Source organism: Ambystoma mexicanum, chromosome 1p (genome assembly GCF_040938575.1).
Source record: "Ambystoma mexicanum isolate Mex_15411 chromosome 1p, UKY_AmexF1_1, whole genome shotgun sequence".
Lineage (NCBI taxonomy): Eukaryota > Metazoa > Chordata > Amphibia > Caudata > Ambystomatidae > Ambystoma > Ambystoma mexicanum.
In genome coordinates, this window is record NC_090921.1 from 13,877,813 (window position 1) to 13,902,849 (window position 25,037).

At 48.0% G+C, this 25,037-nt stretch overlaps 20 non-coding genes across 20 annotated transcripts; all 20 read left to right on the forward strand.

Annotated features, from left to right (window-relative positions):
- The first annotated feature begins 1,104 nt into the window (after positions 1–1,104).
- TRNAL-UAG (transfer RNA leucine (anticodon UAG)) lies at positions 1,105–1,186 on the forward strand. Its single transcript has one exon. It is a non-coding gene; the product is annotated as a tRNA-Leu (tRNA).
- Positions 1,187–2,330: 1,144 nt separating this feature from the next.
- TRNAL-UAG (transfer RNA leucine (anticodon UAG)) lies at positions 2,331–2,412 on the forward strand. The gene has a single exon. It is a non-coding gene; the product is annotated as a tRNA-Leu (tRNA).
- Positions 2,413–3,556: 1,144 nt separating this feature from the next.
- Positions 3,557–3,638, forward strand: TRNAL-UAG (transfer RNA leucine (anticodon UAG)). The gene has a single exon. It is a non-coding gene; the product is annotated as a tRNA-Leu (tRNA).
- A 1,144-nt stretch (positions 3,639–4,782) lies between these two features.
- TRNAL-UAG (transfer RNA leucine (anticodon UAG)) lies at positions 4,783–4,864 on the forward strand. The gene has a single exon. It is a non-coding gene; the product is annotated as a tRNA-Leu (tRNA).
- A 1,144-nt stretch (positions 4,865–6,008) lies between these two features.
- On the forward strand, positions 6,009–6,090 carry TRNAL-UAG (transfer RNA leucine (anticodon UAG)). The gene has a single exon. It is a non-coding gene; the product is annotated as a tRNA-Leu (tRNA).
- Positions 6,091–7,234: 1,144 nt separating this feature from the next.
- Positions 7,235–7,316, forward strand: TRNAL-UAG (transfer RNA leucine (anticodon UAG)). Its single transcript has one exon. It is a non-coding gene; the product is annotated as a tRNA-Leu (tRNA).
- A 1,144-nt stretch (positions 7,317–8,460) lies between these two features.
- Positions 8,461–8,542, forward strand: TRNAL-UAG (transfer RNA leucine (anticodon UAG)). The gene has a single exon. It is a non-coding gene; the product is annotated as a tRNA-Leu (tRNA).
- A 1,144-nt stretch (positions 8,543–9,686) lies between these two features.
- On the forward strand, positions 9,687–9,768 carry TRNAL-UAG (transfer RNA leucine (anticodon UAG)). The gene has a single exon. It is a non-coding gene; the product is annotated as a tRNA-Leu (tRNA).
- A 1,144-nt stretch (positions 9,769–10,912) lies between these two features.
- Positions 10,913–10,994, forward strand: TRNAL-UAG (transfer RNA leucine (anticodon UAG)). The gene has a single exon. It is a non-coding gene; the product is annotated as a tRNA-Leu (tRNA).
- Positions 10,995–12,138: 1,144 nt separating this feature from the next.
- TRNAL-UAG (transfer RNA leucine (anticodon UAG)) lies at positions 12,139–12,220 on the forward strand. Its single transcript has one exon. It is a non-coding gene; the product is annotated as a tRNA-Leu (tRNA).
- A 1,144-nt stretch (positions 12,221–13,364) lies between these two features.
- Positions 13,365–13,446, forward strand: TRNAL-UAG (transfer RNA leucine (anticodon UAG)). Its single transcript has one exon. It is a non-coding gene; the product is annotated as a tRNA-Leu (tRNA).
- A 1,144-nt stretch (positions 13,447–14,590) lies between these two features.
- Positions 14,591–14,672, forward strand: TRNAL-UAG (transfer RNA leucine (anticodon UAG)). The gene has a single exon. It is a non-coding gene; the product is annotated as a tRNA-Leu (tRNA).
- A 1,144-nt stretch (positions 14,673–15,816) lies between these two features.
- On the forward strand, positions 15,817–15,898 carry TRNAL-UAG (transfer RNA leucine (anticodon UAG)). The gene has a single exon. It is a non-coding gene; the product is annotated as a tRNA-Leu (tRNA).
- Positions 15,899–17,046: 1,148 nt separating this feature from the next.
- TRNAL-UAG (transfer RNA leucine (anticodon UAG)) lies at positions 17,047–17,128 on the forward strand. The gene has a single exon. It is a non-coding gene; the product is annotated as a tRNA-Leu (tRNA).
- Positions 17,129–18,271: 1,143 nt separating this feature from the next.
- Positions 18,272–18,353, forward strand: TRNAL-UAG (transfer RNA leucine (anticodon UAG)). Its single transcript has one exon. It is a non-coding gene; the product is annotated as a tRNA-Leu (tRNA).
- A 1,141-nt stretch (positions 18,354–19,494) lies between these two features.
- On the forward strand, positions 19,495–19,576 carry TRNAL-UAG (transfer RNA leucine (anticodon UAG)). The gene has a single exon. It is a non-coding gene; the product is annotated as a tRNA-Leu (tRNA).
- A 1,145-nt stretch (positions 19,577–20,721) lies between these two features.
- TRNAL-UAG (transfer RNA leucine (anticodon UAG)) lies at positions 20,722–20,803 on the forward strand. The gene has a single exon. It is a non-coding gene; the product is annotated as a tRNA-Leu (tRNA).
- A 1,145-nt stretch (positions 20,804–21,948) lies between these two features.
- On the forward strand, positions 21,949–22,030 carry TRNAL-UAG (transfer RNA leucine (anticodon UAG)). Its single transcript has one exon. It is a non-coding gene; the product is annotated as a tRNA-Leu (tRNA).
- Positions 22,031–23,175: 1,145 nt separating this feature from the next.
- On the forward strand, positions 23,176–23,256 carry TRNAL-UAG (transfer RNA leucine (anticodon UAG)). The gene has a single exon. It is a non-coding gene; the product is annotated as a tRNA-Leu (tRNA).
- A 1,144-nt stretch (positions 23,257–24,400) lies between these two features.
- TRNAL-UAG (transfer RNA leucine (anticodon UAG)) lies at positions 24,401–24,482 on the forward strand. Its single transcript has one exon. It is a non-coding gene; the product is annotated as a tRNA-Leu (tRNA).
- Positions 24,483–25,037: the final 555 nt, after the last annotated feature.

The window sequence follows — 25,037 nt, forward strand, 5'->3', positions numbered from 1 at the left end:
AGGACAATTGGGAGCCAGGGAATGGCATGTGTTTATGAATTCTTGCTTTTCTGAACACCCAGACTGAAAGCACACATCTGACTCGTGTGCGTTTTCACCAAAAAAGGGTAAAGCATAAATCACTGTTCACTGAAAACGGACATGCGTTCACGATCCTGTCAATAAACACGTGCTTGGCAGGGCCACAAATCTGCCGACACGATGCCCTAATGAATGCACATCTCTTTGCCTTGGTAGTTGCTCCTTTTTGCAGCGCCTTTTCCTGCTGCATCACAAAAACTCAGTTCAAGACACTTGGCTCCATCCAGTGGAGCTCCTATGCCCAGCTTAGAAACCCCCAGGCACGAGATTGCAAGGTCCCTGGTAATTCTCCCACTCCTGGACACGTCGGAACCAAGTTTCGTATGCACTAGCAGCGAGAACAAAATCCCACATGTGAGGACAATAGGCGTCTTTCATTTAGGGCTAGTGTTAGGCTAAGAGTTTGCAGTAGCTCCTTGGGTCGAGTTAGGGGTCGAATGAGACAAAGCTAAGATTTGCGTTACGGCTGGGGTTGGTCCAGTAAGGATCCCACACACCATGGACCATCGGCGGAGGCCCCGGGTAGGCTTACACTGCGGGCTAATGGTGGACTTCTTTAAAAACGTGAGCACTAAATGGGGCGGGATGTTGACTGAAAGAATGCAGCTAGCTACAGAAATATGCAGAAATAAAGAAAAACACATCTCATTGCATGCCTTTAAAGAGCTTACTCTCCCTACCGGCAATGTTCCTGAACCTTCGCTTCCCAAACATTTTTAGAACCAAAAAAAACCTAGAAAAGATCTGACCTCCCTCACCGGGAATTGAACTCAAGACTGCTGGATGGAGGGGTGCTGACATTGACCACTAGGCTACCAGACTGCTGTTGAACAGAGCACTCCCGAAAGGTGACATTTCAATTTCAGGCTGACAAGTGTGCTTTATTGTTCAGTTCGGGCTTTGCACAGCCAGTGCTAGAATTCAATCCAAGTTCATGCTTTGCTTTGATTTTGAATTAATGGCCAAACCAGCCAATCCCTAAAAAAATACAGGTCTCAGAGGCTCTCGTTTCAGTACCAGCAGGGTAGCGTGGCCGAGCGGTCTAAGGCGCTGGATTTAGGCTCCAGTCTCTTTGGAGGCGTGGGTTCGAATCCCACCGCTGCCAATAGCTGTTTCTTTTTTATCTTCATGCCACGTGTACAGACAGGACAATTGGGAGCCAGGGAATGGCATGTGTTTATGAATTCTTGCTTTTCTGAACACCCAGACTGAAAGCACACATCTGACTCGTGTGCGTTTTCACCAAAAAAGGGTAAAGCATAAATCACTGTTCACTGAAAACGGACATGCGTTCACGATCCTGTCAATAAACACGTGCTTGGCAGGGCCACAAATCTGCCGACACGATGCCCTAATGAATGCACATCTCTTTGCCTTGGTAGTTGCTCCTTTTTGCAGCGCCTTTTCCTGCTGCATCACAAAAACTCAGTTCAAGACACTTGGCTCCATCCAGTGGAGCTCCTATGCCCAGCTTAGAAACCCCCAGGCACGAGATTGCAAGGTCCCTGGTAATTCTCCCACTCCTGGACACGTCGGAACCAAGTTTCGTATGCACTAGCAGCGAGAACAAAATCCCACATGTGAGGACAATAGGCGTCTTTCATTTAGGGCTAGTGTTAGGCTAAGAGTTTGCAGTAGCTCCTTGGGTCGAGTTAGGGGTCGAATGAGACAAAGCTAAGATTTGCGTTACGGCTGGGGTTGGTCCAGTAAGGATCCCACACACCATGGACCATCGGCGGAGGCCCCGGGTAGGCTTACACTGCGGGCTAATGGTGGACTTCTTTAAAAACGTGAGCACTAAATGGGGCGGGATGTTGACTGAAAGAATGCAGCTAGCTACAGAAATATGCAGAAATAAAGAAAAACACATCTCATTGCATGCCTTTAAAGAGCTTACTCTCCCTACCGGCAATGTTCCTGAACCTTCGCTTCCCAAACATTTTTAGAACCAAAAAAAACCTAGAAAAGATCTGACCTCCCTCACCGGGAATTGAACTCAAGACTGCTGGATGGAGGGGTGCTGACATTGACCACTAGGCTACCAGACTGCTGTTGAACAGAGCACTCCCGAAAGGTGACATTTCAATTTCAGGCTGACAAGTGTGCTTTATTGTTCAGTTCGGGCTTTGCACAGCCAGTGCTAGAATTCAATCCAAGTTCATGCTTTGCTTTGATTTTGAATTAATGGCCAAACCAGCCAATCCCTAAAAAAATACAGGTCTCAGAGGCTCTCGTTTCAGTACCAGCAGGGTAGCGTGGCCGAGCGGTCTAAGGCGCTGGATTTAGGCTCCAGTCTCTTTGGAGGCGTGGGTTCGAATCCCACCGCTGCCAATAGCTGTTTCTTTTTTATCTTCATGCCACGTGTACAGACAGGACAATTGGGAGCCAGGGAATGGCATGTGTTTATGAATTCTTGCTTTTCTGAACACCCAGACTGAAAGCACACATCTGACTCGTGTGCGTTTTCACCAAAAAAGGGTAAAGCATAAATCACTGTTCACTGAAAACGGACATGCGTTCACGATCCTGTCAATAAACACGTGCTTGGCAGGGCCACAAATCTGCCGACACGATGCCCTAATGAATGCACATCTCTTTGCCTTGGTAGTTGCTCCTTTTTGCAGCGCCTTTTCCTGCTGCATCACAAAAACTCAGTTCAAGACACTTGGCTCCATCCAGTGGAGCTCCTATGCCCAGCTTAGAAACCCCCAGGCACGAGATTGCAAGGTCCCTGGTAATTCTCCCACTCCTGGACACGTCGGAACCAAGTTTCGTATGCACTAGCAGCGAGAACAAAATCCCACATGTGAGGACAATAGGCGTCTTTCATTTAGGGCTAGTGTTAGGCTAAGAGTTTGCAGTAGCTCCTTGGGTCGAGTTAGGGGTCGAATGAGACAAAGCTAAGATTTGCGTTACGGCTGGGGTTGGTCCAGTAAGGATCCCACACACCATGGACCATCGGCGGAGGCCCCGGGTAGGCTTACACTGCGGGCTAATGGTGGACTTCTTTAAAAACGTGAGCACTAAATGGGGCGGGATGTTGACTGAAAGAATGCAGCTAGCTACAGAAATATGCAGAAATAAAGAAAAACACATCTCATTGCATGCCTTTAAAGAGCTTACTCTCCCTACCGGCAATGTTCCTGAACCTTCGCTTCCCAAACATTTTTAGAACCAAAAAAAACCTAGAAAAGATCTGACCTCCCTCACCGGGAATTGAACTCAAGACTGCTGGATGGAGGGGTGCTGACATTGACCACTAGGCTACCAGACTGCTGTCGAACAGAGCACTCCCGAAAGGTGACATTTCAATTTCAGGCTGACAAGTGTGCTTTATTGTTCAGTTCGGGCTTTGCACAGCCAGTGCTAGAATTCAATCCAAGTTCATGCTTTGCTTTGATTTTGAATTAATGGCCAAACCAGCCAATCCCTAAAAAAATACAGGTCTCAGAGGCTCTCGTTTCAGTACCAGCAGGGTAGCGTGGCCGAGCGGTCTAAGGCGCTGGATTTAGGCTCCAGTCTCTTTGGAGGCGTGGGTTCGAATCCCACCGCTGCCAATAGCTGTTTCTTTTTTATCTTCATGCCACGTGTACAGACAGGACAATTGGGAGCCAGGGAATGGCATGTGTTTATGAATTCTTGCTTTTCTGAACACCCAGACTGAAAGCACACATCTGACTCGTGTGCGTTTTCACCAAAAAAGGGTAAAGCATAAATCACTGTTCACTGAAAACGGACATGCGTTCACGATCCTGTCAATAAACACGTGCTTGGCAGGGCCACAAATCTGCCGACACGATGCCCTAATGAATGCACATCTCTTTGCCTTGGTAGTTGCTCCTTTTTGCAGCGCCTTTTCCTGCTGCATCACAAAAACTCAGTTCAAGACACTTGGCTCCATCCAGTGGAGCTCCTATGCCCAGCTTAGAAACCCCCAGGCACGAGATTGCAAGGTCCCTGGTAATTCTCCCACTCCTGGACACGTCGGAACCAAGTTTCGTATGCACTAGCAGCGAGAACAAAATCCCACATGTGAGGACAATAGGCGTCTTTCATTTAGGGCTAGTGTTAGGCTAAGAGTTTGCAGTAGCTCCTTGGGTCGAGTTAGGGGTCGAATGAGACAAAGCTAAGATTTGCGTTACGGCTGGGGTTGGTCCAGTAAGGATCCCACACACCATGGACCATCGGCGGAGGCCCCGGGTAGGCTTACACTGCGGGCTAATGGTGGACTTCTTTAAAAACGTGAGCACTAAATGGGGCGGGATGTTGACTGAAAGAATGCAGCTAGCTACAGAAATATGCAGAAATAAAGAAAAACACATCTCATTGCATGCCTTTAAAGAGCTTACTCTCCCTACCGGCAATGTTCCTGAACCTTCGCTTCCCAAACATTTTTAGAACCAAAAAAAACCTAGAAAAGATCTGACCTCCCTCACCGGGAATTGAACTCAAGACTGCTGGATGGAGGGGTGCTGACATTGACCACTAGGCTACCAGACTGCTGTTGAACAGAGCACTCCCGAAAGGTGACATTTCAATTTCAGGCTGACAAGTGTGCTTTATTGTTCAGTTCGGGCTTTGCACAGCCAGTGCTAGAATTCAATCCAAGTTCATGCTTTGCTTTGATTTTGAATTAATGGCCAAACCAGCCAATCCCTAAAAAAATACAGGTCTCAGAGGCTCTCGTTTCAGTACCAGCAGGGTAGCGTGGCCGAGCGGTCTAAGGCGCTGGATTTAGGCTCCAGTCTCTTTGGAGGCGTGGGTTCGAATCCCACCGCTGCCAATAGCTGTTTCTTTTTTATCTTCATGCCACGTGTACAGACAGGACAATTGGGAGCCAGGGAATGGCATGTGTTTATGAATTCTTGCTTTTCTGAACACCCAGACTGAAAGCACACATCTGACTCGTGTGCGTTTTCACCAAAAAAGGGTAAAGCATAAATCACTGTTCACTGAAAACGGACATGCGTTCACGATCCTGTCAATAAACACGTGCTTGGCAGGGCCACAAATCTGCCGACACGATGCCCTAATGAATGCACATCTCTTTGCCTTGGTAGTTGCTCCTTTTTGCAGCGCCTTTTCCTGCTGCATCACAAAAACTCAGTTCAAGACACTTGGCTCCATCCAGTGGAGCTCCTATGCCCAGCTTAGAAACCCCCAGGCACGAGATTGCAAGGTCCCTGGTAATTCTCCCACTCCTGGACACGTCGGAACCAAGTTTCGTATGCACTAGCAGCGAGAACAAAATCCCACATGTGAGGACAATAGGCGTCTTTCATTTAGGGCTAGTGTTAGGCTAAGAGTTTGCAGTAGCTCCTTGGGTCGAGTTAGGGGTCGAATGAGACAAAGCTAAGATTTGCGTTACGGCTGGGGTTGGTCCAGTAAGGATCCCACACACCATGGACCATCGGCGGAGGCCCCGGGTAGGCTTACACTGCGGGCTAATGGTGGACTTCTTTAAAAACGTGAGCACTAAATGGGGCGGGATGTTGACTGAAAGAATGCAGCTAGCTACAGAAATATGCAGAAATAAAGAAAAACACATCTCATTGCATGCCTTTAAAGAGCTTACTCTCCCTACCGGCAATGTTCCTGAACCTTCGCTTCCCAAACATTTTTAGAACCAAAAAAAACCTAGAAAAGATCTGACCTCCCTCACCGGGAATTGAACTCAAGACTGCTGGATGGAGGGGTGCTGACATTGACCACTAGGCTACCAGACTGCTGTTGAACAGAGCACTCCCGAAAGGTGACATTTCAATTTCAGGCTGACAAGTGTGCTTTATTGTTCAGTTCGGGCTTTGCACAGCCAGTGCTAGAATTCAATCCAAGTTCATGCTTTGCTTTGATTTTGAATTAATGGCCAAACCAGCCAATCCCTAAAAAAATACAGGTCTCAGAGGCTCTCGTTTCAGTACCAGCAGGGTAGCGTGGCCGAGCGGTCTAAGGCGCTGGATTTAGGCTCCAGTCTCTTTGGAGGCGTGGGTTCGAATCCCACCGCTGCCAATAGCTGTTTCTTTTTTATCTTCATGCCACGTGTACAGACAGGACAATTGGGAGCCAGGGAATGGCATGTGTTTATGAATTCTTGCTTTTCTGAACACCCAGACTGAAAGCACACATCTGACTCGTGTGCGTTTTCACCAAAAAAGGGTAAAGCATAAATCACTGTTCACTGAAAACGGACATGCGTTCACGATCCTGTCAATAAACACGTGCTTGGCAGGGCCACAAATCTGCCGACACGATGCCCTAATGAATGCACATCTCTTTGCCTTGGTAGTTGCTCCTTTTTGCAGCGCCTTTTCCTGCTGCATCACAAAAACTCAGTTCAAGACACTTGGCTCCATCCAGTGGAGCTCCTATGCCCAGCTTAGAAACCCCCAGGCACGAGATTGCAAGGTCCCTGGTAATTCTCCCACTCCTGGACACGTCGGAACCAAGTTTCGTATGCACTAGCAGCGAGAACAAAATCCCACATGTGAGGACAATAGGCGTCTTTCATTTAGGGCTAGTGTTAGGCTAAGAGTTTGCAGTAGCTCCTTGGGTCGAGTTAGGGGTCGAATGAGACAAAGCTAAGATTTGCGTTACGGCTGGGGTTGGTCCAGTAAGGATCCCACACACCATGGACCATCGGCGGAGGCCCCGGGTAGGCTTACACTGCGGGCTAATGGTGGACTTCTTTAAAAACGTGAGCACTAAATGGGGCGGGATGTTGACTGAAAGAATGCAGCTAGCTACAGAAATATGCAGAAATAAAGAAAAACACATCTCATTGCATGCCTTTAAAGAGCTTACTCTCCCTACCGGCAATGTTCCTGAACCTTCGCTTCCCAAACATTTTTAGAACCAAAAAAAACCTAGAAAAGATCTGACCTCCCTCACCGGGAATTGAACTCAAGACTGCTGGATGGAGGGGTGCTGACATTGACCACTAGGCTACCAGACTGCTGTCGAACAGAGCACTCCCGAAAGGTGACATTTCAATTTCAGGCTGACAAGTGTGCTTTATTGTTCAGTTCGGGCTTTGCACAGCCAGTGCTAGAATTCAATCCAAGTTCATGCTTTGCTTTGATTTTGAATTAATGGCCAAACCAGCCAATCCCTAAAAAAATACAGGTCTCAGAGGCTCTCGTTTCAGTACCAGCAGGGTAGCGTGGCCGAGCGGTCTAAGGCGCTGGATTTAGGCTCCAGTCTCTTTGGAGGCGTGGGTTCGAATCCCACCGCTGCCAATAGCTGTTTCTTTTTTATCTTCATGCCACGTGTACAGACAGGACAATTGGGAGCCAGGGAATGGCATGTGTTTATGAATTCTTGCTTTTCTGAACACCCAGACTGAAAGCACACATCTGACTCGTGTGCGTTTTCACCAAAAAAGGGTAAAGCATAAATCACTGTTCACTGAAAACGGACATGCGTTCACGATCCTGTCAATAAACACGTGCTTGGCAGGGCCACAAATCTGCCGACACGATGCCCTAATGAATGCACATCTCTTTGCCTTGGTAGTTGCTCCTTTTTGCAGCGCCTTTTCCTGCTGCATCACAAAAACTCAGTTCAAGACACTTGGCTCCATCCAGTGGAGCTCCTATGCCCAGCTTAGAAACCCCCAGGCACGAGATTGCAAGGTCCCTGGTAATTCTCCCACTCCTGGACACGTCGGAACCAAGTTTCGTATGCACTAGCAGCGAGAACAAAATCCCACATGTGAGGACAATAGGCGTCTTTCATTTAGGGCTAGTGTTAGGCTAAGAGTTTGCAGTAGCTCCTTGGGTCGAGTTAGGGGTCGAATGAGACAAAGCTAAGATTTGCGTTACGGCTGGGGTTGGTCCAGTAAGGATCCCACACACCATGGACCATCGGCGGAGGCCCCGGGTAGGCTTACACTGCGGGCTAATGGTGGACTTCTTTAAAAACGTGAGCACTAAATGGGGCGGGATGTTGACTGAAAGAATGCAGCTAGCTACAGAAATATGCAGAAATAAAGAAAAACACATCTCATTGCATGCCTTTAAAGAGCTTACTCTCCCTACCGGCAATGTTCCTGAACCTTCGCTTCCCAAACATTTTTAGAACCAAAAAAAACCTAGAAAAGATCTGACCTCCCTCACCGGGAATTGAACTCAAGACTGCTGGATGGAGGGGTGCTGACATTGACCACTAGGCTACCAGACTGCTGTTGAACAGAGCACTCCCGAAAGGTGACATTTCAATTTCAGGCTGACAAGTGTGCTTTATTGTTCAGTTCGGGCTTTGCAGAGCCAGTGCTAGAATTCAATCCAAGTTCATGCTTTGCTTTGATTTTGAATTAATGGCCAAACCAGCCAATCCCTAAAAAAATACAGGTCTCAGAGGCTCTCGTTTCAGTACCAGCAGGGTAGCGTGGCCGAGCGGTCTAAGGCGCTGGATTTAGGCTCCAGTCTCTTTGGAGGCGTGGGTTCGAATCCCACCGCTGCCAATAGCTGTTTCTTTTTTATCTTCATGCCACGTGTACAGACAGGACAATTGGGAGCCAGGGAATGGCATGTGTTTATGAATTCTTGCTTTTCTGAACACCCAGACTGAAAGCACACATCTGACTCGTGTGCGTTTTCACCAAAAAAGGGTAAAGCATAAATCACTGTTCACTGAAAACGGACATGCGTTCACGATCCTGTCAATAAACACGTGCTTGGCAGGGCCACAAATCTGCCGACACGATGCCCTAATGAATGCACATCTCTTTGCCTTGGTAGTTGCTCCTTTTTGCAGCGCCTTTTCCTGCTGCATCACAAAAACTCAGTTCAAGACACTTGGCTCCATCCAGTGGAGCTCCTATGCCCAGCTTAGAAACCCCCAGGCACGAGATTGCAAGGTCCCTGGTAATTCTCCCACTCCTGGACACGTCGGAACCAAGTTTCGTATGCACTAGCAGCGAGAACAAAATCCCACATGTGAGGACAATAGGCGTCTTTCATTTAGGGCTAGTGTTAGGCTAAGAGTTTGCAGTAGCTCCTTGGGTCGAGTTAGGGGTCGAATGAGACAAAGCTAAGATTTGCGTTACGGCTGGGGTTGGTCCAGTAAGGATCCCACACACCATGGACCATCGGCGGAGGCCCCGGGTAGGCTTACACTGCGGGCTAATGGTGGACTTCTTTAAAAACGTGAGCACTAAATGGGGCGGGATGTTGACTGAAAGAATGCAGCTAGCTACAGAAATATGCAGAAATAAAGAAAAACACATCTCATTGCATGCCTTTAAAGAGCTTACTCTCCCTACCGGCAATGTTCCTGAACCTTCGCTTCCCAAACATTTTTAGAACCAAAAAAAACCTAGAAAAGATCTGACCTCCCTCACCGGGAATTGAACTCAAGACTGCTGGATGGAGGGGTGCTGACATTGACCACTAGGCTACCAGACTGCTGTTGAACAGAGCACTCCCGAAAGGTGACATTTCAATTTCAGGCTGACAAGTGTGCTTTATTGTTCAGTTCGGGCTTTGCACAGCCAGTGCTAGAATTCAATCCAAGTTCATGCTTTGCTTTGATTTTGAATTAATGGCCAAACCAGCCAATCCCTAAAAAAATACAGGTCTCAGAGGCTCTCGTTTCAGTACCAGCAGGGTAGCGTGGCCGAGCGGTCTAAGGCGCTGGATTTAGGCTCCAGTCTCTTTGGAGGCGTGGGTTCGAATCCCACCGCTGCCAATAGCTGTTTCTTTTTTATCTTCATGCCACGTGTACAGACAGGACAATTGGGAGCCAGGGAATGGCATGTGTTTATGAATTCTTGCTTTTCTGAACACCCAGACTGAAAGCACACATCTGACTCGTGTGCGTTTTCACCAAAAAAGGGTAAAGCATAAATCACTGTTCACTGAAAACGGACATGCGTTCACGATCCTGTCAATAAACACGTGCTTGGCAGGGCCACAAATCTGCCGACACGATGCCCTAATGAATGCACATCTCTTTGCCTTGGTAGTTGCTCCTTTTTGCAGCGCCTTTTCCTGCTGCATCACAAAAACTCAGTTCAAGACACTTGGCTCCATCCAGTGGAGCTCCTATGCCCAGCTTAGAAACCCCCAGGCACGAGATTGCAAGGTCCCTGGTAATTCTCCCACTCCTGGACACGTCGGAACCAAGTTTCGTATGCACTAGCAGCGAGAACAAAATCCCACATGTGAGGACAATAGGCGTCTTTCATTTAGGGCTAGTGTTAGGCTAAGAGTTTGCAGTAGCTCCTTGGGTCGAGTTAGGGGTCGAATGAGACAAAGCTAAGATTTGCGTTACGGCTGGGGTTGGTCCAGTAAGGATCCCACACACCATGGACCATCGGCGGAGGCCCCGGGTAGGCTTACACTGCGGGCTAATGGTGGACTTCTTTAAAAACGTGAGCACTAAATGGGGCGGGATGTTGACTGAAAGAATGCAGCTAGCTACAGAAATATGCAGAAATAAAGAAAAACACATCTCATTGCATGCCTTTAAAGAGCTTACTCTCCCTACCGGCAATGTTCCTGAACCTTCGCTTCCCAAACATTTTTAGAACCAAAAAAAACCTAGAAAAGATCTGACCTCCCTCACCGGGAATTGAACTCAAGACTGCTGGATGGAGGGGTGCTGACATTGACCACTAGGCTACCAGACTGCTGTCGAACAGAGCACTCCCGAAAGGTGACATTTCAATTTCAGGCTGACAAGTGTGCTTTATTGTTCAGTTCGGGCTTTGCACAGCCAGTGCTAGAATTCAATCCAAGTTCATGCTTTGCTTTGATTTTGAATTAATGGCCAAACCAGCCAATCCCTAAAAAAATACAGGTCTCAGAGGCTCTCGTTTCAGTACCAGCAGGGTAGCGTGGCCGAGCGGTCTAAGGCGCTGGATTTAGGCTCCAGTCTCTTTGGAGGCGTGGGTTCGAATCCCACCGCTGCCAATAGCTGTTTCTTTTTTATCTTCATGCCACGTGTACAGACAGGACAATTGGGAGCCAGGGAATGGCATGTGTTTATGAATTCTTGCTTTTCTGAACACCCAGACTGAAAGCACACATCTGACTCGTGTGCGTTTTCACCAAAAAAGGGTAAAGCATAAATCACTGTTCACTGAAAACGGACATGCGTTCACGATCCTGTCAATAAACACGTGCTTGGCAGGGCCACAAATCTGCCGACACGATGCCCTAATGAATGCACATCTCTTTGCCTTGGTAGTTGCTCCTTTTTGCAGCGCCTTTTCCTGCTGCATCACAAAAACTCAGTTCAAGACACTTGGCTCCATCCAGTGGAGCTCCTATGCCCAGCTTAGAAACCCCCAGGCACGAGATTGCAAGGTCCCTGGTAATTCTCCCACTCCTGGACACGTCGGAACCAAGTTTCGTATGCACTAGCAGCGAGAACAAAATCCCACATGTGAGGACAATAGGCGTCTTTCATTTAGGGCTAGTGTTAGGCTAAGAGTTTGCAGTAGCTCCTTGGGTCGAGTTAGGGGTCGAATGAGACAAAGCTAAGATTTGCGTTACGGCTGGGGTTGGTCCAGTAAGGATCCCACACACCATGGACCATCGGCGGAGGCCCCGGGTAGGCTTACACTGCGGGCTAATGGTGGACTTCTTTAAAAACGTGAGCACTAAATGGGGCGGGATGTTGACTGAAAGAATGCAGCTAGCTACAGAAATATGCAGAAATAAAGAAAAACACATCTCATTGCATGCCTTTAAAGAGCTTACTCTCCCTACCGGCAATGTTCCTGAACCTTCGCTTCCCAAACATTTTTAGAACCAAAAAAAACCTAGAAAAGATCTGACCTCCCTCACCGGGAATTGAACTCAAGACTGCTGGATGGAGGGGTGCTGACATTGACCACTAGGCTACCAGACTGCTGTTGAACAGAGCACTCCCGAAAGGTGACATTTCAATTTCAGGCTGACAAGTGTGCTTTATTGTTCAGTTCGGGCTTTGCAGAGCCAGTGCTAGAATTCAATCCAAGTTCATGCTTTGCTTTGATTTTGAATTAATGGCCAAACCAGCCAATCCCTAAAAAAATACAGGTCTCAGAGGCTCTCGTTTCAGTACCAGCAGGGTAGCGTGGCCGAGCGGTCTAAGGCGCTGGATTTAGGCTCCAGTCTCTTTGGAGGCGTGGGTTCGAATCCCACCGCTGCCAATAGCTGTTTCTTTTTTATCTTCATGCCACGTGTACAGACAGGACAATTGGGAGCCAGGGAATGGCATGTGTTTATGAATTCTTGCTTTTCTGAACACCCAGACTGAAAGCACACATCTGACTCGTGTGCGTTTTCACCAAAAAAGGGTAAAGCATAAATCACTGTTCACTGAAAACGGACATGCGTTCACGATCCTGTCAATAAACACGTGCTTGGCAGGGCCACAAATCTGCCGACACGATGCCCTAATGAATGCACATCTCTTTGCCTTGGTAGTTGCTCCTTTTTGCAGCGCCTTTTCCTGCTGCATCACAAAAACTCAGTTCAAGACACTTGGCTCCATCCAGTGGAGCTCCTATGCCCAGCTTAGAAACCCCCAGGCACGAGATTGCAAGGTCCCTGGTAATTCTCCCACTCCTGGACACGTCGGAACCAAGTTTCGTATGCACTAGCAGCGAGAACAAAATCCCACATGTGAGGACAATAGGCGTCTTTCATTTAGGGCTAGTGTTAGGCTAAGAGTTTGCAGTAGCTCCTTGGGTCGAGTTAGGGGTCGAATGAGACAAAGCTAAGATTTGCGTTACGGCTGGGGTTGGTCCAGTAAGGATCCCACACACCATGGACCATCGGCGGAGGCCCCGGGTAGGCTTACACTGCGGGCTAATGGTGGACTTCTTTAAAAACGTGAGCACTAAATGGGGCGGGATGTTGACTGAAAGAATGCAGCTAGCTACAGAAATATGCAGAAATAAAGAAAAACACATCTCATTGCATGCCTTTAAAGAGCTTACTCTCCCTACCGGCAATGTTCCTGAACCTTCGCTTCCCAAACATTTTTAGAACCAAAAAAAACCTAGAAAAGATCTGACCTCTCTCACCGGGAATTGAACTCAAGACTGCTGGATGGAGGGGTGCTGACATTGACCACTAGGCTACCAGACTGCTGTTGAACAGAGCACTCCCGAAAGGTGACATTTCAATTTCAGGCTGACAAGTGTGCTTTATTGTTCAGTTCGGGCTTTGCACAGCCAGTGCTAGAATTCAATCCAAGTTCATGCTTTGCTTTGATTTTGAATTAATGGCCAAACCAGCCAATCCCTAAAAAAATACAGGTCTCAGAGGCTCTCGTTTCAGTACCAGCAGGGTAGCGTGGCCGAGCGGTCTAAGGCGCTGGATTTAGGCTCCAGTCTCTTTGGAGGCGTGGGTTCGAATCCCACCGCTGCCAATAGCTGTTTCTTTTTTATCTTCATGCCACGTGTACAGACAGGACAATTGGGAGCCAGGGAATGGCATGTGTTTATGAATTCTTGCTTTTCTGAACACCCAGACTGAAAGCACACATCTGACTCGTGTGCGTTTTCACCAAAAAAGGGTAAAGCATAAATCACTGTTCACTGAAAACGGACATGCGTTCACGATCCTGTCAATAAACACGTGCTTGGCAGGGCCACAAATCTGCCGACACGATGCCCTAATGAATGCACATCTCTTTGCCTTGGTAGTTGCTCCTTTTTGCAGCGCCTTTTCCTGCTGCATCACAAAAACTCAGTTCAAGACACTTGGCTCCATCCAGTGGAGCTCCTATGCCCAGCTTAGAAACCCCCAGGCACGAGATTGCAAGGTCCCTGGTAATTCTCCCACTCCTGGACACGTCGGAACCAAGTTTCGTATGCACTAGCAGCGAGAACAAAATCCCACATGTGAGGACAATAGGCGTCTTTCATTTAGGGCTAGTGTTAGGCTAAGAGTTTGCAGTAGCTCCTTGGGTCGAGTTAGGGGTCGAATGAGACAAAGCTAAGATTTGCGTTACGGCTGGGGTTGGTCCAGTAAGGATCCCACACACCATGGACCATCGGCGGAGGCCCCGGGTAGGCTTACACTGCGGGCTAATGGTGGACTTCTTTAAAAACGTGAGCACTAAATGGGGCGGGATGTTGACTGAAAGAATGCAGCTAGCTACAGAAATATGCAGAAATAAAGAAAAACACATCTCATTGCATGCCTTTAAAGAGCTTACTCTCCCTACCGGCAATGTTCCTGAACCTTCGCTTCCCAAACATTTTTAGAACCAAAAAAAACCTAGAAAAGATCTGACCTCCCTCACCGGGAATTGAACTCAAGACTGCTGGATGGAGGGGTGCTGACATTGACCACTAGGCTACCAGACTGCTGTTGAACAGAGCACTCCCGAAAGGTGACATTTCAATTTCAGGCTGACAAGTGTGCTTTATTGTTCAGTTCGGGCTTTGCACAGCCAGTGCTAGAATTCAATCCAAGTTCATGCTTTGCTTTGATTTTGAATTAATGGCCAAACCAGCCAATCCCTAAAAAAATACAGGTCTCAGAGGCTCTCGTTTCAGTACCAGCAGGGTAGCGTGGCCGAGCGGTCTAAGGCGCTGGATTTAGGCTCCAGTCTCTTTGGAGGCGTGGGTTCGAATCCCACCGCTGCCAATAGCTGTTTCTTTTTTATCTTCATGCCACGTGTACAGACAGGACAATTGGGAGCCAGGGAATGGCATGTGTTTATGAATTCTTGCTTTTCTGAACACCCAGACTGAAAGCACACATCTGACTCGTGTGCGTTTTCACCAAAAAAGGGTAAAGCATAAATCACTGTTCACTGAAAACGGACATGCGTTCACGATCCTGTCAATAAACACGTGCTTGGCAGGGCCACAAATCTGCCGACACGATGCCCTAATGAATGCACATCTCTTTGCCTTGGTAGTTGCTCCTTTTTGCAGCGCCTTTTCCTGCTGCATCACAAAAACTCAGTTCAAGACACTTGGCTCCATCCAGTGGAGCTCCTATGCCCAGCTTAGAAACCCCCAGGCACGAGATTGCAAGGTCCCTGGTAATTCTCCCACTCCTGGACACGTCGGAACCAAGTTTCGTATGCACTAGCAGCGAGAACAAAATCCCACATGTGAGGACAATAGGCGTCTTTCATTTAGGGCTAGTGTTAGGCTAAGAGTTTGCAGTAGCTCCTTGGGTCGAGTTAGGGGTCGAATGAGACAAAGCTAAGATTTGCGTTACGGCTGGGGTTGGTCCAGTAAGGATCCCACACACCATGGACCATCGGCGGAGGCCCCGGGTAGGCTTACACTGCGGGCTAATGGTGGACTTCTTTAAAAACGTGAGCACTAAATGGGGCGGGATGTTGACTGAAAGAATGCAGCTAGCTACAGAAATATGCAGAAATAAAGAAAAACACATCTCATTGCATGCCTTTAAAGAGCTTACTCTCCCTACCGGCAATGTTCCTGAACCTTCGCTTCCCAAACATTTTTAGAACCAAAAAAAACCTAGAAAAGATCTGACCTCCCCTCACCGGGAATTGAACTCAAGACTGCTGGATGGAGGGGTGCTGACATTGACCACTAGGCTACCAGACTGCTGTTGAACAGAGCACTCCCGAAAGGTGACATTTCAATTTCAGGCTGACAAGTGTGCTTTATTGTTCAGTTCGGGCTTTGCACAGCCAGTGCTAGAATTCAATCCAAGTTCATGCTTTGCTTTGATTTTGAATTAATGGCCAAACCAGCCAATCCCTAAAAAAATACAGGTCTCAGAGGCTCTCGTTCAGTACCAGCAGGGTAGCGTGGCCGAGCGGTCTAAGGCGCTGGATTTAGGCTCCAGTCTCTTTGGAGGCGTGGGTTCGAATCCCACCGCTGCCAATAGCTGTTTCTTTTTTATCTTCATGCCACGTGTACAGACAGGACATTGGGAGCCAGGGAATGGCATGTGTTTATGAATTCTTGCTTTTCTGAACACCCAGACTGAAAAGCACACATCTGACTCGTGTGCGTTTTCACCAAAAAAGGGTAAAGCATAAATCACTGTTCACTGAAAACGGACATGCGTTCACGATCCTGTCAATAAACACGTGCTTGGCAGGGCACAAATCTGCCGACACGATGCCCTAATGAATGCACATCTCTTTGCCTTGGTAGTTGCTCCTTTTGCAGCGCCTTTTCCTGCTGCATCACAAAAACTCAGTTCAAGACACTTGGCTCCATCCAGTGGAGCTCCTATGCCCAGCTTAGAAACCCCCAGGCACGAGATTGCAAGGTCCCTGGTAATTCTCCCACTCCTGGACACGTCGGAACCAAGTTTCGTATGCACTAGCAGCGAGAACAAAATCCCACATGTGAGGACAATAGGCGTCTTTCCATTTAGGGCTAGTGTTAGGCTAAGAGTTTTGCAGTAGCTCCTTGGGTCGAGTTAGGGGTCGAATGAGACAAAGCTAAGATTTGCGTTAACGGCTGGGGTTGGTCCAGTAAGGATCCCACACACCATGGACCATCGGCGGAGGCCCCGGGTAGGCTTACACTGCGGGCTAATGGTGGACTTCTTTAAAAACGTGAGCACTAAATGGGGCGGGATGTTGACTGAAAGAATGCAGCTAGCTACAGAAATATGCAGAAATAAAGAAAAACACATCTCATTGCATGCCTTTAAAGAGCTTACTCTCCCTACCGGGCAATGTTCCTGAACCTTCGCTTCCCAAACATTTTTAGAACCAAAAAAAACCTAGAAAAGATCTGACCTCCCCTCACCGGGAATTGAACTCAAGACTGCTGGATGGAGGGGTGCTGACATTGACCACTAGGCTACCAGACTGCTGTTGAACAGAGCACTCCCGAAAGGTGACATTTCAATTTCAGGCTGACAAGTGTGCTTTATTGTTCAGTTCGGGCTTTGCACAGCCAGTGCTAGAATTCAATCCAAGTTCATGCTTTGCTTTTGATTTTGAATTAATGGCCAAACCAGCCAATCCCTAAAAAAATACAGGTCTCAGAGGCTCTCGTTTCAGTACCAGCAGGGTAGCGTGGCCGAGCGGTCTAAGGCGCTGGATTTAGGCTCCAGTCTCTTTGGAGGCGTGGGTTCGAATCCCACCGCTGCCAATAGCTGTTTCTTTTTTATCTTCATGCCACGTGTACAGACAGGGACAATTGGGAGCCAGGGAATGGCATGTGTTTATGAATTCTTGGCTTTTCTGAACACCCAGACTGAAAGCACACATCTGACTCGTGTGCGTTTTCACCAAAAAAGGGTAAAGCATAAATCACTGTTCACTGAAAACGGACATGCGTTCACGATCCTGTCAATAAACACGTGCTTGGCAGGGCCACAAATCTGCCGACACGATGCCCTAATGAATGCACATCTCTTTGCCTTGGTAGTTGCTCCTTTTTGCAGCGCCTTTTCCTGCTGCATCACAAAAACTCAGTTCAAGACACTTGGCTCCATCCAGTGGAGCTCCTATGCCCAGCTTAGAAACCCCCAGGCACGAGATTGCAAGGTCCCTGGTAATTCTCCCACTCCTGGACACGTCGGAACCAAGTTTCGTATGCACTAGCAGCGAGAACAAAATCCCACATGTGAGGACAATAGGCGTCTTTCATTTAGGGCTAGTGTTAGGCTAAGAGTTTGCAGTAGCTCCTTGGGTCGAGTTAGGGGTCGAATGAGACAAAGCTAAGATTTGCGTTACGGCTGGGGTTGGTCAGTAAGGATCCCACACACCATGGACCATCGGCGGAGGCCCCGGGTAGGCTTACACTGCGGGCTAATGGTGGACTTCTTTAAAAACGTGAGCACTAAATGGGGCGGGATGTTGACTGAAAGAATGCAGCTAGCTACAGAAATATGCAGAAATAAAGAAAAACACATCTCATTGCATGCCTTTAAAGAGCTTACTCTCCCTACCGGCAATGTTCCTGAACCTTCGCTTCCCAAACATTTTTAGAACCAAAAAAAACCTAGAAAGATCTGACCTCCCTCACCGGGAATTGAACTCAGACTGCTGGATGGAGGGGTGCTGACATTGACCACTAGGCTACCAGACTGCTGTTGAACAGAGCACTCCCGAAAGGTGACATTTCAATTTCAGGCTGACAAGTGTGCTTTATTGTTCAGTTCGGGCTTTGCACAGCCAGTGCTAGAATTCAATCCAAGTTCATGCTTTGCTTTGATTTTGAATTAATGGCCAAACCAGCCAATCCCTAAAAAAATACAGGTCTCAGAGGCTCTCGTTTCAGTACCAGCAGGGTAGCGTGGCCGAGCGGTCTAAGGCGCTGGATTTAGGCTCCAGTCTCTTTGGAGGCGTGGGTTCGAATCCCACCGCTGCCAATAGCTGTTTCTTTTTTATCTTCATGCCACGTGTACAGACAGGACAATTGGGAGCCAGGGAATGGCATGTGTTTATGAATTCTTGCTTTTCTGAACACCCAGACTGAAAGCACACATCTGACTCGTGTGCGTTTTCACCAAAAAAGGGTAAAGCATAAATCACTGTTCACTGAAAACGGACATGCGTTCACGATCTGTCAATAAACACGTGCTTGGCAGGGCCACAAATCTGCCGACACGATGCCCTAATGAATGCACATCTCTTTGCCTTGGTAGTTGCTCCTTTTTGCAGCGCCTTTTCCTGCTGCATCACAAAAACTCAGTTCAAGACACTTGGCTCCATCCAGTGGAGCTCCTATGCCCAGCTTAGAAACCCCAGGCACGAGATTGCAAGGTCCCTGGTAATTCTCCACTCCTGGACACGTCGGAACCAAGTTTCGTATGCACTAGCAGCGAGAACAAAATCCCACATGTGAGGACAATAGGCGTCTTTCATTTAGGGCTAGTGTTAGGCTAAGAGTTTGCAGTAGCTCCTTGGGTCGAGTTAGGGGTCGAATGAGACAAAGCTAAGATTTGCGTTACGGCTGGGGTTGGTCCAGTAAGGATCCCACACACCATGGACCATCGGCGGAGGCCCCGGGTAGGCTTACACTGCGGGCTAATGGTGGACTTCTTTAAAAACGTGAGCACTAAATGGGGCGGGATGTTGACTGAAAGAATGCAGCTAGCTACAGAAATATGCAGAAATAAAGAAAAACACATCTCATTGCATGCCTTTAAAGAGCTTACTCTCCCTACCGGCAATGTTCCTGAACCTTCGCTTCCCAAACATTTTTAGAACCAAAAAAAACTAGAAAAGATCTGACCTCCCTCACCGGGAATTGAACTCAAGGACTGCTGGATGGAGGGGTGCTGACATTGACCACTAGGCTACCAGACTGCTGTTGAACAGAGCACTCCCGAAAGGTGACATTTCAATTTCAGGCTGACAAGTGTGCTTTATTGTTCAGTTCGGGCTTTGCACAGCCAGTGCTAGAATTCAATCCAAGTTCATGCTTTGCTTTGATTTTGAATTAATGGCCAAACCAGCCAATCCCTAAAAAAATACAGGTCTCAGAGGCTCTCGTTTCAGTACCAGCAGGGTAGCGTGGCCGAGCGGTCTAAGGCGCTGGATTTAGGCTCCAGTCTCTTTGGAGGCGTGGGTTCGAATCCCACCGCTGCCAATAGCTGTTTCTTTTTTTATCTTCATGCCACGTGTACAGACAGGACAATTGGGAGCCAGGGAATGGCATGTGTTTATGAATTCTTGCTTTTCTGAACACCCAGACTGAAAGCACACATCTGACTCGTGTGCGTTTTCACCAAAAAAGGGTAAAGCATAAATCACTGTTCACTGAAAACGGACATGCGTTCACGATCCTGTCAATAAACACGTGCTTGGCAGGGCCACAAATCTGCCGACACGATGCCCTAATGAATGCACATCTCTTTGCCTTGGTAGTTGCTCCTTTTTGCAGCGCCTTTTCCTGCTGCATCACAAAAACTCAGTTCAAGACACTTGGCTCCATCCAGTGGAGCTCCTATGCCCAGCTTAGAAACCCCCAGGCACGAGATTGCAAGGTCCCTGGTAATTCTCCCACTCCTGGACACGTCGGAACCAAGTTTCGTATGCACTAGCAGCGAGAACAAAATCCCACATGTGAGGACAATAGGCGTCTTTTCATTTAGGGCTAGTGTTAGGCTAAGAGTTTGCAGTAGCTCCTTGGGTCGAGTTAGGGGTCGAATGAGACAAAGCTAAGATTTGCGTTACGGCTGGGGTTGGTCCAGTAAGGATCCCACACACCATGGACCATCGGCGGAGGCCCCGGGTAGGCTTACACTGCGGGCTAATGGTGGACTTCTTTAAAACGTGAGCACTAAATGGGCGGGATGTTGACTGAAAGAATGCAGCTAGCTACAGAAATATGCAGAAATAAAGAAAAACACATCTCATTGCATGCCTTTAAAGAGCTTACTCTCCCTACCGGCAATGTTCCTGAACCTTCGCTTCCCAAACATTTTTAGAACCAAAAAAAAACCTAGAAAAGATCTGACCTCCCTCACCGGGAATTGAACTCAAGACTGCTGGATGGAGGGGTGCTGACATTGACCACTAGGCTACCAGACTGCTGTTGAACAGAGCACTCCCGAAAGGTGACATTTCAATTTCAGGCTGACAAGTGTGCTTTATTGTTCAGTTCGGGCTTTGCACAGCCAGTGCTAGAATTCAATCCAAGTTCATGCTTTGCTTTGATTTTGAATTAATGGCCAAACCAGCCAATCCCTAAAAAAATACAGGTCTCAGAGGCTCTCGTTTCAGTACCAGCAGGGTAGCGTGGCCGAGCGGTCTAAGGCGCTGGATTTAGGCTCCAGTCTCTTTGGAGGCGTGGGTTCGAATCCCACCGCTGCCAATAGCTGTTTCTTTTTTATCTTCATGCCACGTGTACAGACAGGACAATTGGGAGCCAGGGAATGGCATGTGTTTATGAATTCTTGCTTTTCTGAACACCCAGACTGAAAGCACACATCTGACTCGTGTGCGTTTTCACCAAAAAAGGGTAAAGCATAAATCACTGTTCACTGAAAACGGACATGCGTTCACGATCCTGTCAATAAACACGTGCTTGGCAGGGCCACAAATCTGCCGACACGATGCCCTAATGAATGCACATCTCTTTGCCTTGGTAGTTGCTCCTTTTTGCAGCGCCTTTTCCTGCTGCATCACAAAAACTCAGTTCAAGACACTTGGCTCCATCCAGTGGAGCTCCTATGCCCAGCTTAGAAACCCCCAGGCACGAGATTGCAAGGTCCCTGGTAATTCTCCCACTCCTGGACACGTCGGAACCAAGTTTCGTATGCACTAGCAGCGAGAACAAAATCCCACATGTGAGGACAATAGGCGTCTTTCATTTAGGGCTAGTGTTAGGCTAAGAGTTTGCAGTAGCTCCTTGGGTCGAGTTAGGGGTCGAATGAGACAAAGCTAAGATTTGCGTTACGGCTGGGTTGGTCCAGTAAGGATCCCACACACCATGGACCATCGGCGGAGGCCCCGGGTAGGCTTACACTGCGGGCTAATGGTGGACTTCTTTAAAAACGTGAGCACTAAATGGGGCGGGATGTTGACTGAAAGAATGCAGCTAGCTACAGAAATATGCAGAAATAAAGAAAAACACATCTCATTGCATGCCTTTAAAGAGCTTACTCTCCCTACCGGCAATGTTCCTGAACCTTCGCTTCCCAAACATTTTTAGAACCAAAAAAAACCTAGAAAAGATCTGACCTCCCTCACCCGGGAATTGAACTCAAGACTGCTGGATGGAGGGGTGCTGACATTGACCACTAGGCTACCAGACTGCTGTTGAACAGAGCACTCCCGAAAGGTGACATTTCAATTTCAGGCTGACAAGTGTGCTTTATTGTTCAGTTCGGGCTTTGCACAGCCAGTGCTAGAATTCAATCCAAGTTCATGCTTTGCTTTGATTTTGAATTAATGGCCAAACCAGCCAATCCCTAAAAAAAATACAGGTCTCAGAGGCTCTCGTTTCAGTACCAGCAGGGTAGCGTGGCCGAGCGGTCTAAGGCGCTGGATTTAGGCTCCAGTCTCTTTGGAGGCGTGGGTTCGAATCCCACCGCTGCCAATAGCTGTTTCTTTTTTATCTTCATGCCACGTGTACAGACAGGACAATTGGGAGCCAGGGAATGGCATGTGTTTATGAATTCTTGCTTTTCTGAACACCCAGACTGAAAGCACACATCTGACTCGTGTGCGTTTTCACCAAAAAAGGGTAAAGCATAAATCACTGTTCACTGAAAACGGACATGCGTTCACGATCCTGTCAATAAACACGTGCTTGGCAGGGCCACAAATCTGCCGACACGATGCCCTAATGAATGCACATCTCTTTGCCTTGGTAGTGCTCCTTTTTGCAGCGCCTTTTCCTGCTGCATCACAAAAACTCAGTTCAAGACACTTGGCTCCATCCAGTGGAGCTCCTATGCCCCAGCTTAGAAACCCCCAGGCACGAGATTGCAAGGTCCCTGGTAATTCTCCCACTCCTGGACACGTCGGAACCAAGTTTCGTATGCACTAGCAGCGAGAACAAAATCCCACATGTGAGGACAATAGGCGTCTTTCATTTAGGGCTAGTGTTAGGCTAAGAGTTTGCAGTAGCTCCTTGGGTCGAGTTAGGGGTCGAATGAGACAAAGCTAAGATTTGCGTTACGGCTGGGGTTGGTCCAGTAAGGATCCCACACACCATGGACCATCGGCGGAGGCCCCGGGTAGGCTTACACTGCGGGCTAATGGTGGACTTCTTTAAAAACGTGAGCACTAAATGGGGCGGGATGTTGACTGAAAGAATGCAGCTAGCTACAGAAATATGCAGAAATAAAGAAAAACACATCTCATTGCATGCCTTTAAAGAGCTTACTCTCCCTACCGGCAATGTTCCTGAACCTTCGCTTCCCAAACATTTTTAGAACCAAAAAAAAACCTAGAAAAGATCTGACCTCCCTCACCGGGAATTGAACTCAAGACTGCTGGATGGAGGGGTGCTGACATTGACCACTAGGCTACCAGACTGCTGTTGAACAGAGCACTCCCGAAAGGTGACATTTCAATTTCAGGCTGACAAGTGTGCTTTATTGTTCAGTTCGGGCTTTGCACAGCCAGTGCTAGAATTCAATCCAAGTTCATGCTTTGCTTTGATTTTGAATTAATGGCCAAACCAGCCAATCCCTAAAAAAATACAGGTCTCAGAGGCTCTCGTTTCAGTACCAGCAGGGTAGCGTGGCCGAGCGGTCTAAGGCGCTGGATTTAGGCTCCAGTCTCTTTGGAGGCGTGGGTTCGAATCCACCGCTGCCAATAGCTGTTTCTTTTTTATCTTCATGCCACGTGTACAGACAGGACAATTGGGAGCCAGGGAATGGCATGTGTTTATGAATTCTTGCTTTTCTGAACACCCAGACTGAAAGCACACATCTGACTCGTGTGCGTTTTCACCAAAAAAGGGTAAAGCATAAATCACTGTTCACTGAAAACGGACATGCGTTCACGATCCTGTCAATAAACACGTGCTTGGCAGGGCCACAAATCTGCCGACACGATGCCCTAATGAATGCACATCTCTTTGCCTTGGTAGTTGCTCCTTTTTGCAGCGCCTTTTCCTGCTGCATCACAAAAACTCAGTTCAAGACACTTGGCTCCATCCAGTGGAGCTCCTATGCCCAGCTTAGAAACCCCCAGGCACGAGATTGCAAGGTCCCTGGTAATTCTCCCACTCCTGGACACGTCGGAACCAAGTTTCGTATGCACTAGCAGCGAGAACAAAATCCCACATGTGAGGACAATAGGCGTCTTTCATTTAGGGCTAGTGTTAGGCTAAGAGTTTGCAGTAGCTCCTTGGGTCGAGTTAGGGGTCGAATGAGACAAAGCTAAGATTTGCGTTACGGCTGGGGTTGGTCCAGTAAGGATCCCACACACCATGGACCATCGGCGGAGGCCCCGGGTAGGCTTACACTGCGGGCTAATGGTGGACTTCTTTAAAAACGTGAGCACTAAATGGGGCGGGATGTTGACTGAAAGAATGCAGCTAGCTACAGAAATATGCAGAAATAAAGAAAAACACATCTCATTGCATGCCTTTAAAGAGCTTACTCTCCCTACCGGCAATGTTCCTGAACCTTCGCTTCCCAAACATTTTTAGAACCAAAAAAAACCTAGAAAAGATCTGACCTCCCTCACCGGGAATTGAACTCAAGACTGCTGGATGGAGGGGTGCTGACATTGACCACTAGGCTACCAGACTGCTGTTGAACAGAGCACTCCCGAAAGGTGACATTTCAATTTCAGGCTGACAAGTGTGCTTTATTGTTCAGTTCGGGCTTTGCACAGCCAGTGCTAGAATTCAATCCAAGTTCATGCTTTGCTTTGATTTTGAATTAATGGCCAAACCAGCCAATCCCTAAAAAAATACAGGTCTCAGAGGCTCTCGTTTCAGTACCAGCAGGGTAGCGTGGCCGAGCGGTCTAAGGCGCTGGATTTAGGCTCCAGTCTCTTTGGAGGCGTGGGTTCGAATCCCACCGCTGCCAATAGCTGTTTCTTTTTTTATCTTCATGCCACGTGTACAGACAGGACAATTGGGAGCCAGGGAATGGCATGTGTTTATGAATTCTTGCTTTTCTGAACACCCAGACTGAAAGCACACATCTGACTCGTGTGCGTTTTCACCAAAAAAGGGTAAAGCATAAATCACTGTTCACTGAAAACGGACATGCGTTCACGATCCTGTCAATAAACACGTGCTTGGCAGGGCCACAAATCTGCCGACACGATGCCCTAATGAATGCACATCTCTTTGCCTTGGTAGTTGCTCCTTTTTGCAGCGCCTTTTCCTGCTGCATCACAAAAACTCAGTTCAAGACACTTGGCTCCATCCAGTGGAGCTCCTATGCCCAGCTTAGAAACCCCCAGGCACGAGATTGCAAGGTCCCTGGTAATTCTCCCACTCCTGGACACGTCGGAACCAAGTTTCGTATGCACTAGCAGCGAGAACAAAATCCCACATGTGAGGACAATAGGCGTCTTTCATTTAGGGCTAGTGTTAGGCTAAGAGTTTGCAGTAGCTCCTTGGGTCGAGTTAGGGG